Raw genomic sequence first — 16,215 nt, forward strand, 5'->3', positions numbered from 1 at the left:
CACGTGCTTAAATTTGTTCATCTTGTGAGGTTAAAACTTAACCGAGAGAGGAGTTTTTGCTGAACGTTTGAACTAATAATTGAGTGAATTCGAGAGACTCACTTAAACATTAGAATTGAATTATCTAGAGTTAGATCCCAAACAATTATCTTGCACCTATCCTATCAAAACCCTATCTTCTCCCACTGATAACTTCCTTGCTTATCCTTGTTTTAATTGTCATTTGTCAATAGATTTGGATCTTAGTTAATTTTAGTTAGAAATCATATAAATCTCAATTGTTGATCATCTTAGATAGCAATTAAGCTAGAAACTACGAGAATATTGTTTAAATCCAATCTTTGTGGATACGATATTATACTATACTATATTTGATTAACGAGCATAATTTAAGTGTGTGTTTAGAGCCCGTCAACTACCCACTCTATCCAAAGCCTCCAATTTCATGCGATAATGTCACAACATTGAATCAAAGATCAGAACACAATTCGAACTTCTCTTAAGTTCAAGAACTCTCAAACTTCCAACCAAGCGTCTGATTCAAGCCCAACCAATCAGGATTACACCCAAACTTTGCACACAAGTTAAAAAGGAAAACAATAACCTATTCCAAGCTCCGGAACAATAGACCGAGTCTGATATCCTCAAAGTCAACTCCTGGTCAAACTTTGAACTCTCCAAACCTTGAAATTTTCAACTTTCGACAAATAAAGCCAAAACATCCTAGGAACCTTCAAATCCAAATCCATACATATGCCTAAGTCCAAAAATGCCATACGGACTTATCATAATCATCAATTCACCAATCCGAGGTCGTTTACACAATTACAATCTTGATCAACTCGTACAACTTAAGCCTCCAACAAAGGAGCTAGGTGTTCCAATTCACTCCAAAATCTTCTTGGAGCCTAACCAACCATACCCGCAAGTCCCAACACATCGAATAAGCATACGGGAAACATCAAAGGGGAGAAATGGTGATCAAATACACAAAATAACTGACTGGGTCGTTACTGCATTATCATATATTGGCATGTTGGACTCAAGTAGAAGCATTCATGTAAATGTTGTTTGAAAATTTATGCGAAATTTGATATTTATCATGTATTAACACCCTACATTTAGGTAGAAGTTTTCGAGTTCATGTTACTTCGCATTTATTTCCTAAGTATGCAAATTTGGTGCATTTGTACTTGCGTTGATCTAGTTATTTGAAAAGCATGCTTATTACCTCATTCTGGAATTGTGAACCTTGTTGTTGAAATCCACTATTATTTGGCTATTTCTTTGTCGTTGTATATGCTTATGAGCTGCACAGGTTATTTAAAGTGAGTATCTCCTTACTACACCCCCTCACTACTTCGTTGAGGTTAGTCTTGATACTTACTAAGTACATGGGGTCGGGTGTACTCATGTTGCACTTCTACACCTTGTGTGCACATCTTTGGATCTGAGTTGCTGTGGAGCCGACGGTTACCATTAAAGATGTACCGGCGTTTCTATTGCGAGCTACCATTTTGTTCATGGTAGATTAAGGACTTATATTTCTGTTCATATATATTTCGAACAAATTATGTATTCTTCTGCATATCATTATTCTATTCTTAATTTTACTAGCTTATGACTTGTACTACTAGTCCTTGGGATAGTTATATTAATTTTTGCATTCTTATTTATTATTTATTTGACAATTTCCAATTCTATCTGTGTTATATATTGGTTGGCTTACCTAGGGGGTTGAGTTAGATGCCATCACGACTTGGTGGGTTTTGGGTCGTGACAATCGCGAAGATTAAACCTAGGCTAGAAGTTTGTGAATTGCAATCATAGAGGTTATGGTCATGACAACAAAGGGTTAATTGTTGTCAGGGTATTTTATGTTCAGAATTTCGGTTTTTGCTTATTTTCAGTATTTTTGAGTTTTGGAGAATGGGAGAAGGCAATTTTGAAGAGGGATTTCACCCAAATCTATAGGGTAAGTTCTTTTAACTTGGTTTTGATTATATATCATGAATACTCGTGGATTATTACACCTAATTCAATGATTTAAAGAGTCAAAATTGGATTTTAATTAGACTTGAAGTTTGAGAGAGTGAATTTTGGGGATTTGGACCTTGATTAGAAGTAAGATTTTGAAATAAATCATATATTTAGACGTGGGGAAGAACCAATCACCGAGATTTGGTCTTGGATGCAGGTACTGACCAAGTGGGTCTGGTTGACTTTTGTTGACTTTTTGGAATTTCTTTAAATATTGAAGCTTTATTAAGTGGGATTTCTTCCTTTAGCCCTATTTGACTTCCTTGGGAGATATTTGGCTAGGCTGTGGACAATTAGAGGTCAAGAGAAAAGGATAAGGCAAGATTTGGGGTTGAAGACTTGCCTGGAGAAGGTAAGAATCTTCCTTAACCTCGGCTTTAGAGATGGTTTTCTATAATGGAATTATATGCTACATGATATGTATTTGGGGGTGACGTATATGTGAAGTGACGAGTGTATATGCAGGCACCAAGGTTATAACATGCTTGGGGTAGGTCTTAGGATTCATTATGTCTTATTTTGGTACATGCTCTACTTGTGAGATAATTTAGTTGTTTGTATGACTACTGGAGCTTTCTTATTCATATTAGTGATCATGTCTAGGCTTTTGAAGCTTTATTTGGACATGATTATTAGATTGCATGTTGTAGCCGTAGTCATACTTGTTCATATGCATACATTCCTACATGGTTATATCTTTTCCATGTGCATCATACATGCTTATATCTTATTCATATGCATATACTCCCGCATATGGTTCTATTATATGGACTGAGATTATGATACATGAGTTGTCCGTGCAATTGAGATAATTATAGCACATGAGTTGTCCGTGCAATTGATATTTTTATGGCAAGATAGTTTATGCAATGCGGTTATTATGATATTAATATTGTTATGGAACGATGATTTATGCCGTGCAGTTATTATGATATTGATTTGTTAGCCATGCTGGTACTTGGATATAGATCCATCCCTCCGGAGTCACGTGATCACCCATGTTATATTGGACCCTGTGAGCGTAGTTGACACGCGTATTGTGTTGGAGCACATGGGATGTACTGGATATTGGTTATGGTTGAGTCTTGAGCAAGCACTGATATTCTAAACTCATGTAGAGACATTCATGCATATCATCGACATATGCACATTCATGTATTTTATATATGCATGGGACTTGTTAATGCATTGTTAGAAACTTAGTGTAATGACCTGGGCCGGTCATTTTTTGTACTTGAGCCCCTTACCCCTATTTGATGCTTCCTGTATGCGTGTTTATTATTTTGTGACTTGCGGGGATGATTGGTTTGGCTTCGGGAAGGTTTGTGAGTGATTTGGAACACCTAGTATCATTTTTAGAAGCTTAAGTTGTAAGAGTTGATTATGGTTTGAATTTTGTATAAACGGCCTTGAATTAGTATTTTGATAGTTCCAATAGGTTCATATGGTATTTATGGACTTAGACATATGTTCAAAATTGGATTTCGAGGCTCCTAGGGTGTTTTGGCTCTATTTGCCGAAACTTGGCAATTCGTAGGATTGGAGAGTTCAAAGGTTTGACTGTGGGTCAACTTTGAGGTAATCGAATTTGGACTGCTGTTACAGAAGTTGGGATGGGTTCATTTTGACATTTGGGACTTGTGGGAAAATTTGGATTGTAATCCGAATTGGTTAGGCTTGAATCAGACGCTTGGTTTGAAGTTTGGAATTTGATGAACTTAAGAGAAACTTAGCATATGTTTTGACCGTCGATTCTTGGTTTTGATTTTATTCACTTTGTTTGAGAATTTGGATAAGTTTGTATTAGGTTTTTGAACTTGTTGGTATGATTGGATGGGGTTCCAAGGGGCTCGGGTGTGTTTTCGTGTGGTTTCGGATCATTTCCATGAGTTGAGGCATCAGATTTTTGCTGGCGTCTGATGTTCATTGTGTTCACGGGGGGTGGTTCCACATTCGCGATGAAGGATTTGGGAGCTGGGGGTTTTTTCTCTTCGCGTTCGCGGAGGGGAAACCGTGTTCGCGAAGAAGGAAGCTAAGCTGGGATGTAGACATTCGCGTTCACGAGTTGGCCGCATTCGCAAAGAGGAGGGGCTTTTGGCCTTTGCGTTTGCGGGACCCCTATCGCATTCGTGAAGAAGGTTTTCTGGGCAGAGGCAGTGTGTGCTTCGCGAACGCGAGAAGGTGCCGTGTTCGCGAAGGGTATGCTTGGGTAGACCACTTTATGTTGAAATTTCGGGATTTTAACCACTTTATCATATTTTGAGCCCTAGACTTCAAGAGTGGGAGACTTTGAAGACAAAATTCACTACATCATTGGAGGTAAGAAATTTACACTTGGATTTAACTTCATATCATCATTTTTCATGGATTTCTACACCTAAAAGCTTGGATTTTAATGTGAAATTTTGGGGGGTTTGTCAAAACCTTTGGAAAATGCATAATTACGATTCAAACCCTGATTTGGAGTCAGTTTTGGATGAAACTTGTATATTTGCACTCATATCGGAATGGGAGTTAGGGATTTTTGAGTTTTATCGGGTTCTAGGAAGCGAACCCGGGTTAACTTTTTGGTTGACTCTATTTATTTGATTAAAGATTCAATCTTTATTTTCTAGGTTAGATTTCTATGGCTTTGTTTGATGTTATTGGGTTGTATTTGCCTAGATTCGAGCTGTTTGGAGTTGGATTTTTGAGGATTTTGCATTTTTGTGATCTTTACGCTACCAGGTAGAGGTAAGTCTCTTGGCTAACTTTTTTAAGAGGGAAATCCCCCTAGGATTTGACTTGATAGCTATGTGTTTAAGATATTGGGGGTGGTGTATAAACATGATGGTGAGCGTATATGTACCTCCCGAGTTTATGTCATGACCGTGGTAGAATTCGAATTTTGTATGCCTTGTTTTGACTATATGCTCATTTGATTCAACACCCAGTTCATCAAATCCATAAAGGCTGTTGGGGCATTAGTCAAGCCAAATAACATTACCAAGAATTCGTAATGACCATATCGAATCCGAAAAGTTGTCTTAGGGACATGCGATGCCCTAATCTTCACCTGATGATAGCCAGACCTCAAATCAATCGTGGAAAACACCATAGCACCCTAAAGCTAGTCAAATAAATCATCAATCCTCAGAAGCGGATACATGTTCTTGATACTGTCCTTGTTCAACTGTCGATAATCTATGCACATCCTCATCGATCTGTCTTTTTTCTTCACAAACAACACCGGTGCAGCCCAAGGCGAGACACTAGGTCTAATGAACCCTTTGTGAAGCAAATATTACAATTGGTCCTTAAATTCATTCAACTCAACTGGAGCCATACGGTATACCCGGCAAGTCTGTAGGAAATACCTCTAGGAACTCTCTCACCATTGGAACTGAATCCATGGAATGAACCTCCGCAGTGGAATTGCGGATATAAGCCAAATACACCAATCACCCCTTCTTGACCATACGTCAAGCCTTCAAATATGAGAATACCCTGCTAGTGGAGTGCCCAAGAGTCCCTTCTCCACTCCAACCTGGGCAACCCCAGCATGGCTAACGTCATAGTCTTGGTTGATAATCCAAGATAGCGTGATATGGGTACAGCCCATCCATACCCAGTATAACCTCAAAATCCACCACATCTAACAACAAAAGTGTAACACCCCAACCTCTGGAGGTGCAACCGGCACACGATGCCCGAAGGCCCGTGGGAACTGTCATCCATGCTTACACTTATTTAACCATAAAACTTGGGCCAACGAGGCCTCAAAGCAGCAATACTAGAAATTTAAAATGTATAGACCTGAATTTGAAAGAAAACATCAACATTTGTACAACTTCACAAAAATTACCAACATGGTCATAAGCAACCATTACATACAACCCAACACTAGTTTGCAAGCCTCTAAGAGTGCTAAAACGTAGTACATGACTTGGTCGGGACAGCGCCCCACCGTACCAAAAATAACTGGAACATACACTGAGGTACCAATTGACTTCTGAACAGCTACTCCGAAGAAGTGGAGTGCAATGACCAACAGCTGGGACGAACACCCTACTGGGGAGGGACGTCAACGGGTTTATCTGCACCTGTGGGCATAAACACATCACCTTCTCACTCGCCCTTTCTATTCCTTACTCCTGTCTTCCTAAAACCTTGTCGCTTTACCATTCTTTAGCTTGCAACCTACACATATCTATTTATACTACTCGCAACCTTCCTTCAACTTACTTGCATAATAGATTTTTGTGTGTCATTCTGGGACATCAAGAGAGACATCACATCGTCTCTAACCCTTCGTTACTCTCTTAATCAGGCTTTTCGATACCTAGAAACCACAGGTTGGAAGATATGCCACTGACGATGCCGTTATCATTCCTGGATATTGAATCCCCGTGCTTCTAGCCTTCTATCCTAAGTATGGACTATTCACACCCTTCTGCATTTGAGTATTTCGTACGTTGTTCACCTTTACCTTACTTACCTTAAAATCTCGCATCACATCTTCTATCTCTTTCATGACCTTCATTCCACATAGGTATAATTCACATCCACAACTTGAAGCTCAATTATAACACTTGCACCTCAGGTGCATACACAATCCGGTGGGAGCTTCATACTGATTCTTATGAGGCTGGTACTTTACTAACTGGCTCTAACGTAGGGTCGTTATAGAATATGGTTGTTGTACTATCTCTCTTGTACCTCTGATATTAAGAGTGATTCTACAATGTTCTCAATCATGATCTCTATAATTTTCTGGATCCAATAATCAGATTCCCGATTTTCTTAGTTGATGTAGTTTCCTCTTCCTTTTGATCAGCCTTTATGTAGGCTTAAGCTATCTTCCGATCTACGGCTTCTGGTATTACCTATTACTTTAGCCTTCCATGGGCGCTATGGAATATCCATGATACAATCTTTTAACAATTCAATCCTTTGTCTATGACATGGACTCAATTCTTTCTTTTAACTTACACCGGAGTCTTTTACGGTTGTATGATTGTCAACATATATGCTTCTTGGATAATACTCCTAAATCTTAAGTGTGTTCATAACGTAACTAACTCTGGATCATTGATCGAATGATTCTTTCTGTTCCTTCTCAGCTTTCTTTAAATGTAAGCAATTATTTTTCCTGGTCTTCTTGCCCCCTTGTTGTGTGCATACTTAGCTTACCTTAGTGCCAACACATATTGAATTCCATACAACTCATGTGATCTTGAATATCACTTCTGATTTTACTTCCCGTTCATTAGCCACGGTAGGTGCCACTTTCTTATGGAGTGCATGCAATGTTGTGGTAAGACTGTTATTACAAGACCATTTCCTCGTTAGGTCACTGTGCTTAGGCTGAAGCCTTCTTCCTTATTCCCTCATCTAGTCTTTTGTTTTAGTACTTAGGGAGGGCCCTCTGACTCTTGTAAAGCTGCAAGCTTATTGCATCGTATTCTTGACGAAATTTTTGATGTTCTTCCTTGCCTATAATTATCCGTAGTTACTTATTTCCACGCCCTTGTGCTTCTAGGGTTGCTCATGAACTGAAGTTTGGACTGTCTTCCCAGTGGCATTCTCTTTTATTTACCTTTAACTACCCCAACTCCTATCTGAATATATCTCAAGGATCACGATGTCATATCTGCGAGACTGAATTCCCATGTTGGGGTTCACTATGTTTATCTTGCACGATCTGTTGATTTGTCTGTAACCTCTTATCTAGCCATAACTAGACTCTTCCTGAATCAACTACTAACTGCTCGTTGGTCCATTTTCATATCTGTATTCCGCGCAATCCCTCTTGGGTTACTCCATTTGTCTTAACTTACGTCTTGCACTGGCTCCTTATTTATCAATAACATCTCGGGTAGGAACCCTTACTTCCTTTCCTTGACATCGTGTTTGCATAATGTTCTGGAATCGTAGAATATCTGCAGGATAAGTACAATCTCATTCCTTTCACATTTATTTTATCGCATTCTTCCTTTACCATTCCATAGTTACTAGAACCACTTAATTCTGACTTAAAGCCACATCACTCCATATTCCATCTGCTTGAACAGATGCTGGAGACTCTGATTTTCGGTATAGACCTTACATAGAATGTCGTACAGATAGTGCTTCCAAATCTTTAGTGCATGAATAATAGCTGCCAATTCTAAGTCATGCACAGGATAATTATTCTCATGAACCTTCAACTATCGAGACGCATAGGCAATCACCCTACCGTCTTGTATCAACATTGTGTCAATCCCAATATGCAACACATCACAATACACAGTGTAAGATTCCCAACCTATAGGCAACGCAAACATTGTGGTCGTAGTCAATGCAATCTTGAGCTTCTGAAAGCTCACCTCACACTCATCGTACCATCTGAAAGGAGCACCCTTCTGGGTCAATCTAGCCAAAGGTGCAGCAATGGACGAGAAACCCTTTACAAAACGGCAATAATATCCGGCCAAACCAAGGAAACTCCGGAGCTCAGTAGTTGAAGACGGTTTGGGCCAACTCTAAACTGCCTCAATCTTCTTTGAATCTACCTTGATCCCCTCACTAGACACCACGCGATGCAAAAACACCACTGAATGAAGCCAAAACTCACACTTGGAGAATTTTGCGTATAACTTCTTCTCCCTCAAGATCTGGAGCACGATCCTCAAGTGTTTCTCATGATCCTCCCGGCTGCGAGAATACACCAAGATGTTGCCAATGAATATGATGACAAACGAATCAAGATATGGCTGGAACACACTGTTCATCAAGTGCATAAATGTTGTTGGGCCATTGGTCAGCCCAAATAACATCAACAAAAACTCGTAGTGACCATACCGAGTCCTAAAAGTAGTCTTCGGGATATCTGAATCCCGAAACTTCAACTGATGATACCCTGGCTTCAAATCAATCTTCGAGAATACTCTAGCACCCCGAAGTTGATCAAACAAGTCATCTATGCATGGTAGTGGGCACCTGTTCTTCACTGTAACCTTGTTCAGCTGCCTATAATCAATACACATCCTCATAGAGCTGTCTTTCTTCTTCAAAAATAGAACTGGATCACCCCAAGGCGAGACATTCGATCGGATGAAACCCTTATCAAGCAACTCTTGAAGTTGTTCCATTAATTCTTTCAAATACACTAGTGCTATACGATATGGTGGAACAAAAATGGGTTGAGTTCCTGGCACCAGGTCAATACCAAAATCGATATCCCTATCGAGCGGCATGCCCAGCTGGAAACACATCTGGGAAATCTCTCACTATCGAAACTGACTCAACGGTAGGAGTATCATCACTAACATCCCTCACAAAGGCTACATACGCTTCACACCTCTTCTTAATCATCCGATGTGCCTTTAGGAAGGACACAACCCTGCTAGGAATATAATCCAATGTACCCCTCCACTCCAACTGTGGAAATCCTTCCATAGCCAGTGTCACAATCTTGGCATGACAATCCAAAATAGTGTGATAGGGTGACAGCCAATCCATGCCCAAGATCACATTAAAATGTGCCATACTAAGTAGTACTAGATCAGCTCTGGTCTCATAACCGCCAATAGTGACTAAACACAACAGATAAACACGATCTACAATAACAGAATCTCCCATAATCGTGGACACATATACATGAGTACTCAAAGAATCACGAGATATATCAAAATACTAAGTAAGATGACACAGATAGTGGAACTTGGATCAAATAAGATTGATACATCCATATGACAGACCGGAACAATACCTGTGATGATAGCTTCAGATGCAACTGCCTTCGTCCTACCAGAAAAAGCATAGAAACAAGCCTGGCCTCTCTCTCTAGGGCGACCTCTACCTACATGACCTCCACCCCTAGCTGGCGGCACAGGTAGAGCGGCAACTGGAGCAGTAACCATGACCTATGAACCCTGTAGAATCTATAGAGCCTGTGTAGTCTATGGAGGTGCACTCATCTTAAGTCTGGGGTAGTCCCTCACCATATGTCTGGTATCACCACACTTGAAACAAGCTCTCGGTGGGTGCGGCTACTGAAACTAACTCTAGCCTGGTCGGCTAGACTGACCGCTGAACGCACTCCGTGCATGAGGTGCACTGAAAAGTGGTTGTGCATAATGGGCGACTTGAGACCTCGGAATAGCCAGAGCACTATGGGTAGCTAAAAGTGTTGAATGAACTAGGCAGCTCACATACCCTCTGCCATGACAAGTTGAAACTACAGCGTGGGCACTACTAAATCATCCAAAACCTCGAGGCCTCTTGGCCTCCCTGTCCTCTCTCTCTCTCTCGGCCCCGCATACCATTCATCCTCTAAGCGATCTCTACAACCTGCTTAAACAGAGTATCTGTCTCCAACTCTCGATCCATGCTGAATCTAAGACCATAACTGAGCCCCTAGATGAATCTACGAACTCGCTCTCCGACTTTAGAAACCAAGACAGGTGCATGTCGGGACAACTCACTGAATCTGATGGCATACTCTGACACTGACATAGTCCCCTTACACAGCTGCTTAAACTCTATGCGCCACGCATCCCGAAGGGTCTGGGAACAAACTCCCTCAAAAACATCTCTGAAAACTGAGCCCAAGTGAGTAGGGTTGCATCAGCTGGCTTACCTTCTCGTAAGCCTTCCATCACTGATACGCTGCTCCTAACAGCTGAAATGTAGTAAAGGAAACTCCGCTCACCTCCACAATACCCATGGTGCAGAGAATATGGTGGCACTTGTCCAGAAAACCCTGTGCAACCTCAGTAACTACGCTACTGAAAGTAGGAGGATCATACTTCTTAAACCTCTCAAGTCTCCTCTGCTCCTTCTCAGATGCCTCTAGCCTGACCTCAGGCTGAATCGGAATAACGGGTTGTGCTGGCATGACACCCGAAACCTGATCAATATGGACCCGCTGCTCTAGAGTACGGGCGCAGGAGTCTGAGCTCCTCCTCCATCCTAAGATGTAGCTGGATAAACCGAGATCAATCCTGCCTGAGCTAGAGTACTCAACATACTCAGGAAGTGTGCTAGGGTCTCCTGGAGTCTAGGGGTGACAACATGTAACTCGGGTGCCTGTCCCCCAACCAGAGCTACTGCTGGCTCATCAAATACTACTCTTGCAGGTTCTCTGGCTGCAATACATGCTCCTCCTCGACCTCTACCCCGGCCCCAGCCTCTCGCGGCTCTAGCAGGAGACGCGGGTGTCTGGTCATCTTATCAAGCAGTGTGTGTCCTCATCGTCTATGATAAAATAAAAAGACAAAGACTCAAATTTCGAAATCAACAAATCTACATGATAAGGAATCAAGGAAGTGGAAATTTCCTAATAGTTTTGTAGCCTCTCGAAGATAAGTACAGACGTCTCTGTACTGATCCGCAAGACTCTACTAAACTTGCTTAGGAGTAGTAGGACCTATGAACCTAGAGCTCTGATACCAACTTATCACAACCCCAAAATCTCACCTTATGATGTCATGATGGCACCTAGTCTCTAAGACTAGGTAAGCCTAACATACATTGAGAATTTAGAAGAGATATTGATTTAGATATCAAATTAAACTGGTAACCTATCATAATAAAACCCAAAGGGTACAACAATCACAATGTTTCCAAAATCGGTGAAACTCAGTCATAAGCTCTAAAGAGAATGTACTAGTAATCTCTAAATACAACTTTGTTTGAAATGTAGATACACAGTCGTAAGGCAAAAGAAGAAGGTGACTCTGAGGCCTACGAGTGTCAAGCAGGTATACCTTGAAGTCTCCAAAGTAACTGGGTCCACTCACTGGCGTCCGACAATAGCAGATGTACCTGGATCTACACAAAAATGTACAAAAGCGTAGCATGAGTACACTACAATGGTACCACTAAGTATCACGTCTAACCTCGATAGAGTAGTGACGAGGCCAGGTCGAGACATCTACTAGACATATAAACATGTGTTAGATATTGATATAATCTAACAACGGAAAATAAAGGCAATGGAAGGACAATAAAGCAATTTATCAATACAAGGCTAACAATGAAATTAAAGCAACAAATGACAATAAGAGAGTACATGTGATAAAGACAACAAGTAACCAATTACAATCAAAAAATACAAATGGAAGGAAATAAGGAAACAAGAACAACAACCATTCAAATCATCAAGCCTTTCCAATATAGAATGTACAACAAGAATCATACTAAGTTACCTCACAAGTCACGATCACAATCTTCCTTATATCGCCGCGTGAGCCTTGCATTTATATTTTTGAAAAATATTTTTCCCAAAATAGCTACACACGCTTTAGCCCCCTTATCTCACCACGTGGATTCAAGTAATCCCCTTACTAGAAACACGCGTATAAACCCCACGTTATCTCGCCGCATGCACATCAAACCATATCCTTATATCGCCACATGCACATCAATATCACAACACAATAATCAACTCGCACCATACGTGCCCATATGCCATAACATTGCCAAAATCAACAATACCAATGTTACCACAACATATGGTCCAAGGCTCAACCACAATGTGTACAAGAATCTCAATAACAACAAAAGTGATGAGAAACAACTCAACAAGGAAATATATCTCAACAATTAACAACTTCAATCACAATGTGTTAATAGCTTTCACAACTACAACTTCAATAACTCAACAATGAAGGTATTCTCATGAAATGAAAACTTTCAATTAAAATACATGACATAAGCTTAACAATGAAAGAGATAGCATGAAATAGCGACTAAGTGTAAATGCATGACAATAACTCAACAATGGAAGGAATGGCATGTAACAACTACTACAAGCAAATGCACATACGAGTAACTTGACGATGGAAACTAGAACATGTAATGACAATTTCAACTAAAGCATGTGAGAGTAAAAGTAACAACGAAAGATAGAACGAATAATAATAACTTCAATTAAGTGTTTATAAGTAACCTAAGAGTCTAAACTGGTCAAATACCACATATAAGCCTGTGTACACACTCGTCATCTCATGTACACGTCTTCCACACAATTCAAATAGTACAAAAAAAACCAAATCCTAAGGGTAGTTTTCCCCACACAAAGTTAGGCAAGACGCTTATCTCAACTAGGCCAGATCAATACTCAAAAATTGCTTTTCCTTAAAATTTTCCTATGCACAGCTCAAATCTAACCAAAAACGACTTAATATCATGAAACAATGCAAGAGAAATCAATTTCGATTAATAAGGCTAAGATCTTTACACAATTTCCCAAAAGTCAACCCCAGGTTCGCTAATCAAAACCCGGGTCTAAGGGTAGATCCTGAATACCCATAACCCCACGAGTCCATATATGTGTTTTGTATTCAAACCAAGTCCAATTCGATTCTCAAATCCCAAATTTTCATTTTTTTCAAAATATAGACAAAATTTTTTAAAATTTCTCTTTGATTCTCATAACTTTGATGTTAAATCTCATATATAATCATGTAATATAGTTGGAAATTGATCAAAATCACTTAGCCAATGATTGTAGGTGAAAATCCCCTCTCCAAATCGCCTCCTATCGAGTTTAGGGTTCTAAAATAAGAGAAATGAGACGAAATCCCGTTTTCTCAGCCCTTTTGTTAAGGCGAAGATGTCGCATTTGCCACACTGGGTTCGCAATTGCGGTGCTTGTCAGGCTAATGGGAAGTCGCAATTGCGACACTGGCTTCGCATTTTCGAAGCCTTCTCCCATGGCAAAGGCGACAAAATAGTCGCAATTGTGAACCTACCCAGCCCAGGTACTTCTTCGCAATTGCGATCTAGGTATCGCAAATACGACACCTGAGGCCCCCCTGCTATGATCTCTATTGTGATGTTGGTGCTCGCAATTGCGACACCTGAGGCACCAGCACACCAGCAACCTGGAATTGAGTCCAAACCATTACGAAACACGTCTGAAACTCACCTGAGCCCTCAGAGCTCCAAACCAAATATCCACACAAGTCGAAAAATATCATATGAACTCGCTCGCGCGATCAAAATACCAAAATAAAAACTAGAACCACGAATCGAACATCAAAATGCATGAAATTCAAAAGAAAACTCAAGAACCTCTAGAATTACAACCAAGCGTCTGAATCCTATCAAACCAACTTCAAATGACAACAAATTTTGCAAATAAGTTCCAACTAGAAAAATGGGCCTATTCCAAGTCCCAAAACCAAATTTCGAACCCGATAGCCGCAAATTCAACCTACAGTCAAACTTAGGGAAACTTCTAAGCCCCAAATTGCCAACTTTCGGTAAAATAAGTCAAATCAACCTAGGGACCTCTGAATTTAAACACCGTTCTGGGGTCGTTTTTATAAAAGCTAAACTTCGGTCAACATTTCCAACTTAAGCTTCTAAACCAAGAACCAAAGGGTCCAAATCAATCCAAAACCTTCCCGGAACAAAACTAACCAACCCCGCAAGTCATAAAACCACAAATACACATGTGTGAAGTATCAAAAGGGAAAATGGGGCTCAAATACACAAAATGACCGGTAGGGTAATTACAAGCGAGCAACCTGATCCCAATTTTATTTCAATATATGTTGCGGTGAGCAACCCTATCCCAATATCATTTCAATAACATTAACAACTCAATACAACAAATTCCAAAATCCTAACATAAAAAGGAATTGGGGTGTTTAAATCACCAAGGACCTACGAGTACAAACAGAGAACAACCAACAACTCAAATTCACAAAGTACCCTCATATCGTAAGCCAACACGAACCTCGCCAAGTCATTAACGCAAGAATATCCACGGGCTCACATAATCGGGTATAACATAATCAAGTGCAACAAGTAAGGTAAAGGAAAGTAAAGGCACGAAACAGTATTGACGTTCATTTAATACAGGTGAGAGAATATAGCAGGTAAAGCGGTTAATAATCAAGGAATGAATAAATAGAAACATGTAACAAATAAATGGCAGTTAACAAGTAAAGGCAACAATAACAAGTAATGACATATAGCAATCAAAGCATGCAACTAGATATAACATGGAATAAATGATGACATAATGATAAATAGCCCACCCGCATTATTGAACCCATGACAGCGCATATACACTTGTCACCTTGCATATACGTCGTCACCACACAGAATTCACGTAGCAGGTAGACCATAAAAGTCATATTTCCCTAAAGTCAAAGTTAACCAATTGGGATAACTAGTCCAGGAAAGAATTGGGTTCAAAATGCGGCTAAGGCAATGTCTCCTAATCCTACTCCTACAGGGATTGAGGAGGCTGCTAGAAAGGAGTCTACTATAGATTGGGTGCATAGGCAATTTGGTACGAGCAAGGAAGAACTTAGGGAGCCCAATGTTACAGTTGACCACTCTTGTCATGAGATTCCTTCTCAAACTTATAAGGATCCTGGGCAGAAGGATACAAATATTGAAGTTAATTCTGGGAAATCTTTGTGGAGTGATGAAGTTGATAATATAGAGGCACAAATACACACAAAAATTACTACAGGAGGCAAAGAAAATAAGGACAACTGGAAAAAATAACAAACACAAGTAACACTAGTGCTACAGTAAACCCTAGGGTTCTACAAACTAGGGTTAATGGTAGCTTGAGCTCAAACAAGCAGCAACCAATTCCACCAGCTAGAGTTGATAAAGGTTCATCTAAAGAAGCTAGAACTACTGGAAATTCAGTTGTGGAAGCTTCGGCTAAGAGGAAGGCCAATGCAACAGTAAACCCTAGTGATGTTGTTGAGGTTTTGGCTATTGTTAAAGATGATCCGATGGAAGTTTCAGGTGGTGTGTAGGTTGGGGAAATTCATACTAAGGTGCTACATGATTCAGTGAGGTCAGAACATGAGACAGCCGATGGGAATCCATCTAATCTTAATGGAACAGTAATTCCAATACTTCCAGCTATAGTAAACCCTAACCTTGGTTCTGTATATGAACTTCAATTTAGAGTGATGCAGGAGAATTTGGGGGTCATGGAGAAGAACTCTGAAATGTTAAAGGAGGCAACAATGAGGGCACATGATGAAATTGAGAAAGTTATAGTCCCTAGGAACTCATGTGTAATTGAGACACTACCTATGGCATGTGCTTCAGGCACTGGATCTTCAATGCAAATTCAGATCAATGTGCCATTGAAATCTCCCAATCAGGTGTTAAATGATATTATCACACACAATGTTCTGCCTGTGGACATTCATAATGCACTAGTGG

The 16,215-nt window shown here is 40.2% G+C and overlaps 1 long non-coding RNA gene across 5 annotated transcripts in view; it reads right to left on the reverse strand.

Annotated features, from left to right (window-relative positions):
* Positions 1–16,215, reverse strand: part of LOC117274592 (uncharacterized) — a 41,366-nt gene that overhangs the window by 13,958 nt on the left and 11,193 nt on the right. For all 5 annotated transcript variants that reach the window (XR_011410329.1, XR_011410328.1, XR_011410326.1 and 2 more), the window contains exon 2: positions 11,772–11,835. This is a non-coding gene — a long non-coding RNA (uncharacterized lncRNA). The remainder of the gene's footprint in view (positions 1–11,771; positions 11,836–16,215) is intronic.

This window comes from Nicotiana tomentosiformis, chromosome 8 (genome assembly GCF_000390325.3).
Source record: "Nicotiana tomentosiformis chromosome 8, ASM39032v3, whole genome shotgun sequence".
Lineage (NCBI taxonomy): Eukaryota > Viridiplantae > Streptophyta > Magnoliopsida > Solanales > Solanaceae > Nicotiana > Nicotiana tomentosiformis.